Here is a 6,000-nt window from a genome sequence, read left to right as displayed (position 1 = left end):
CTGGAGAATGCAGCATATTGAGATAACAGAGTTTCAGTTACTGGTAATATAAGACAGAAGCTATGAAGGGAGCAAGTGACTGAGGAAAGGTGAAATTATCGTAGGAGAGGAGGGCAAGAACTGAGAGACCAGATATTCAAAGGATCATCTATGTGAATACTAAAATCACAAGAATTATGACAGAAGTATTGCTAGAGTGGTAGAAAGCCTGGAGCTGAAATTTGCAACAAGGAGTAGTAGTGCATGGTATAATCTGATGTGAGGTGCAAAACTGAAAGTTTTGAGAATGGGAGGAAGAAAAGTCTAGAAACAGCTATGAGAAGCACGAAGGGCGTCTATTCTGGCAAAGGTCCCAGTGGTACTAGGAGAGTAAGAGACAAAAGAGCCACCAGCAGCCACATCCTGTATTCTGCCCACCACACTCCCCCCCCCAAACCATCCTTTCTCATTTTCCTTTGCTTCTTGGTTGTCATCATCTGACTCATCAAAAACTACCAAAAAGAAGTGAGAAAATTCAAAACTCTCTGATACATCAAAGGTATTTTTTTAATATCATGATTGATTCATTCCCTATGTAGATCAAGCTGTTGTATTGTTACTAAATGGTTTTCCAGTCCTTGGCAAAGTATAGAATTTTCAAAATTTTGTAACTTAAAAGATATATGTTAGGGACTTTCCTGGTGGTCCAGTGGCAAAGAATCTGTCTTACAATGCAGGGGACGGGGGTTCGATTCCTGGTCAGGGAACTAAGATCCCACATGCCACAGGTCAACTAAGCCCACGTGTCACAACTACTGAGTTCACGTACCTCAGAGAGCCTGCATGCCGCAAACTACAGAGCCTACACGACCTGGAGCCCACGCGCCACAACTAGAGAGAGAAAACCCACAGACCACAAATAGAGAGAAGCCCGCGTGCGGCCACTAGAGAGAAGCTCACGCGTTACGACGAAGAGCCCGCATGCCCCAACGAAGATCCCAAGTGCTGCAACTAATACCCGACGCAACCAAAAATAAATAAATTAATTAATAATAATAAAACTTTAAAAATATATATAGATGTTAAGGGCTGGGGTGGGGGGTACTCCTTGTTTGATGTTACATGACATCACAGAATCCATAACAGAGCTAGAATGACCTTAGAAATCTTTCCAGTCTAACCCCAGAATTATTAATTACACATGAGGAAACTGATGCACAAAGAGATTGTGATTTGCGCACACAAAGTACATAAGAAAATACACAGTAGCAAACTTCAGGTCTCTGACTCCTGAATTCAGGGATAGTTCAGTAAAACTCCATTGCTTCCTAGTAAACAGAGAGGCAGAGCTGAGGCAGAAAACAAAGAGCTTCTGACTCCAAAAGCCCAAAATAAGACTTAATTTTGTTTAGGGCCTTAAGGTTTACATTGTGCTTCCACAGTTGTACCTTCTCCCTTGATGAATTATCATCACCTCCACAGAATAACTGACTGCTTCTCAGAGGGACATCCCCTCACAAAGTACCTTCCACTCTTTCCTTCCACACCGATTCCCTCACGAGCTGCCTCACTCACTCACTCTTCTCCACTTTTGTTGACGGCACACGTCCATTAAATGCAATTGTATAACCACGTCACTGCATCTACTGATCACCCCCAATCGCCACCTTTGTTTAACAAATATTAAGTGAACATCCACTTCATGCAAAACCCCGCGCGGTGGAGGATTCCAAGGGGCCCTGCTCTTGAGAAGCTTATGACTTCTTTGGGAAGAAAAGCAAGTAGACAAGCAGACAAGAAAACCACCTGCGAAGGTGGCAACAAGTGCTCTAACGGAGGTCTAACTGTATGCGAAGGAGCAGGGAAGCCTCCCCGCCACAGTGACCGCCACCCTCCGAGAACCACCACCATTTCTGAGGGACTGCCGGCTCCGGCCCAGTCATCCCTCACTCTGCCCCTTGACTGTCCGCCTCGTCACCTCACTGCCCTTTCTGGAACCTTCACTCATCTCCGGAACTGTTCTACTTTGTACCTCACACCGCGTGGCCGTCTTCTCTCCCTCAGCCTCAGAGGCTGTTCCTCCCCATCGCCTTAGCGGGTCTCCCCTCCCCACCTCTGTCCCCTGAAGGTCCCACCGTCGGCCCCCTACGACTCCCCAATCTGTCCCTCGCTCCCTCAGGTGTCTGCCGGTCCTCACGCGGGTGCTTCAGCCCCTCAGCCCCTCGCTCGGCGCGACGCTCTCGCTCCACCTCCTACCCGGGCTCCGGCGCAACGAGGCCCCGCCCCGGGTCACCTGACCGCCCTGATGCTCCGCCCACTGAGCACCCGGCGCTGGGTGATCGCGGGACCCAGGCTTACTCGGATGCTGCCGCCACGGCCGCCTTGCAGGGGCTCCGGGGCTCCGGGCAGCGGCTGAGGTCGCTGCCGCCTCCGCCCGGACTGGAGAGCGCTGCGGCCGCACCCGTCTGCCCCACCTCATAAGGGCCTGTGACCTCACCCGGCCGGGGGTCGGCGGCCTGGACACGAGTGGCGGGGCTCATATCCGAGCTTTCCCTCCTGCACCCTGGACCTCGATTTCTCCCTCCATCCTACACGCTCTCTGCTCTTCTGGTAGCTGTGTTCATTTTCTGGTCCGCTGTCCTTCCCCATCTGATCCCATTTCAATGTTATCTTCTATCCATCCTTTGAATACCTCCCGCCCTCCCTTTCTTCTAAAGCATTCCATCCTCCTTCGCTTCTATTACTTAGTAATGGACAGTGGCTCCAAGCCGTTTGTCCCACAACCTTACTGAGATTTGTTCTAGGCTGCCCTTCCGAGGACTAACTCTACTTTTGGAACAGATACTTTGTTTTTTTGCTGAAAATCAACTTTTCTTTTCATGCAGATGAACTGATATTGGTGAAAGAAAATACACAAAGCAATTGTTCATGGCTTTCCGCAGGAGTCCCTAAAACGTCGTATAAATCCAATTCGATGAAATTAATCGTCTTTAAGGTTTGTTAAAGTTGTAAATGCTCTGTCAAGCAGAGTGTTTGGAAAATAGACCACGATTTAAAGTATCTTTTCTTTACAAACATATAGGTAACATTGTTCACATTGATCGATCCAACGTGAGCTCTCCATTATTTACATGCGGCGAACAGCATGTGCTTTAGAGGCAGATGTATCCAAATTCAAATCCTGTTTATTCATTGCACCTGGTGGGGCAAATTACCCATGCTATCTAAGCCTTAATTTTCCCTGGATTGTGATAACTCAAAACTGTATGTGTAGTACCTAATATGTTACCATAGTTAATTCCTTCAGGGATACTGCTATGATCATTTGTACCTTAAACCCTGCTCTGTAGGCATTCTTTAGTACGTTCAAAATGTATACAGTTTATCTCCCTAAATAGTCCATATGTAATCTGAGTGCTGAGACCATGTCTTTTATTTCTGTAAATACCCGACTCTCCATTCCCTACTTCCCCACCCCCCCACCTTGTTTACAGTCACCTCTATTAATGACTCATCCCCTTTTCCACCAATTCATACAGCATCAGTTCCAAATGTGTAAGGACTCTAATGGCTGCAGTCTGTATGCTGATCAACAGACTATGAATGCTTTAAAAATCTTGAACACTTGTTTTTTTAGCACTACATCTATTCATGAGCTAGTTAGGTACTGTATTAGTCAGTTTCATAGACCCCCCCCCCCAATAGCACCAACTATATATTAGTTAGGATTAGATTCTTTTGCCAGTAACAGAAAATTCCTAAATAATAGTTGACTAAGCAAGACAGAATTTTGTTTCTCTCTCACATTCAAGAGGTTCAGAGATAGTCACTCCAGGGCTAATGTGTACCATAGTTGCAGGTACATAGGCTCCTTCTATTGTATTGTTCCACTGGCTTCTGTTCCAGGGGTGATTTAATGGAGCTACCTCAGGGTATCTTTCAATCAAACTAAAGACTCTAAAAATTTTAAGGTTATTCTTCTCAGATCTTCTCATTTAAACAACAGGGCTTCTAAAAAGCTTAAGGCTTTTTTCCTTCGGCAGAAGCTCAAGGTAGAGAAAGATTTATCTCAAAGATACTTATGGATATATGGCTTTTATCTCATGGACTGAACCCCAGTAAGATTCACAGGAAATTCACAATTTTTAAAGAGAACTGTACTGTCAGAAACACTGCCAGCTTGGCCTCAAAGAGACAGAGAGAGTACAGAAAGAAAAGAGGCCTTTGGACCCTCATGTTCTATGAGCAGGGAGCAGGCTGAGAAAACTATTTAGGTGCAAACCATGGGCTACCTTTCATGAAAAACGGATGACTTAGAGGGTGTGACAAAGAGCCTACAGGGTAGAACCTAGAGCCAAGGAGAATTATTCTGAGGCCTTGAAGGTGGAACTGCAAACCTGTACCTGAGTGAATTTGAGAATTGCAATGGACCAGGAACTTCTGCGCACCTCCTGTTTTCTGTCTGTTGGAACAGGAGTGTCTGTAGTAGTTATCCCATCTGTCCCACCATTTTACATTGGTTGTTGTAGGAAGGAAGCATATAGCTTCTTTAGTTCATGGGACTTCAGATTGAGAGGTACTCAAGTAGCTGTATATAAGGAATTCACCCAAGAAGCCTATCTACCCCTGGATGTATTTAGAGGATAAGACTCTGGACTTTGAGCTGACGCTTGTTAGTCTGCGACCTTGGGAGCTTCCTGGGGTGAAATCTGAAACCAGCACCCCACATGAAGGGCAGGGAGAGACCAAAGAAAGAAAGAGGCAGACCACTCCACATTGGTAGGTGGCAGGTTTAATAAGCAAGGGAACTTACATACGAGGCTTGTCTTGGGAGGCTGCAAGACAAGTAGATTTCTGCACCCACCCACCAGAACACTGAAAGTTTATATAGAGGCTCTGGGAAGCAGGGAGGGGCAGTATAGCAGTAGAGGATTAAGAAGTACAAACTATTATGTATAAAGTAAGCTAAAAGTACAGCACAGGGAATATAGCCAATATTTTAAAATAACTATAAATGGAGTATAACCTTTAAAAATTGTGAATCACTCTATTGTAACTTACATAATATTGTACATCAACTATACTTCAACAAAATTTTTTTTTTTAATTTTAAGTTTATATAGAGGCTTTAACTAGGTTCAGTCATATATAACATCCGGACAGTCTCAACAACACTTTACTGTCTCAAGGCTACGTCCTTGAAAAAGTTCCCACTGTGGAAACAGTAGGCAAAATGTACATTCCAAGGACAGGCGAGGAAGTGAGGAAGCTCCAGTTGGCCAGGTTCAGCTTGTGGGTCATCCAGCAGTCTCATCTTCTTGATTACCTCCTCCAACAATGCTGTAATAGGGTAAGACTTGGGGGGCTTGGGAGGGGTGAGTTTATTTTGCATGTGGGAGGACTATAAATTTGTGACCATGGGACTTCCCTGGTGGACGAGTGCGTAAGACTCCGCACTCCCAATGCAGGGGGCCCAGGTTTGATCCCTGGTTGGGGAACTAGATCCCACATGCATGCCACAACTAAGAGACCACATGCCACAACTAAGAGACCACATGCCACAACTAAGAGACCACATGCCACAACTAAGAGACCACATGCCACAACTAAGAAGTCTGCATGCTGCTGCAGCAAAGAGCCCGAATGCTGCAGCTAAGACCCGGCACAGCCAAAATAAATAAATAAATAAATGTTTTTAAAAAATAATAATTTGTGACCAGAGGGTGGACTGTGATGATTTTTAAAATATGTCCACAAATACTTTGATGCTTGTATTAGTTTTCCATTGCTACTGTAGCAAATTACCACAAACATCATGGTTCGTGGTAAAAAACAGCAATTTTTTACCCTACATTTATGGAGGTCAGAAGTCCTAAATGGGTCTTACACGGCTAAAATCAAAGGCTGCATTCCTTCTGGAGGCTCTAGAGGAAAATCCGTTCTTACCTTTGCCAGCATCTAAGGGCTGTGTTCATTCCTTGACACATGGCCATATCACTCTGACCTGCTTCCATCATTACA

Source organism: Lagenorhynchus albirostris, chromosome 20 (genome assembly GCF_949774975.1).
Source record: "Lagenorhynchus albirostris chromosome 20, mLagAlb1.1, whole genome shotgun sequence".
NCBI lineage: Eukaryota > Metazoa > Chordata > Mammalia > Artiodactyla > Delphinidae > Lagenorhynchus > Lagenorhynchus albirostris.
This window is presented reverse-complemented; position numbering follows the sequence as displayed.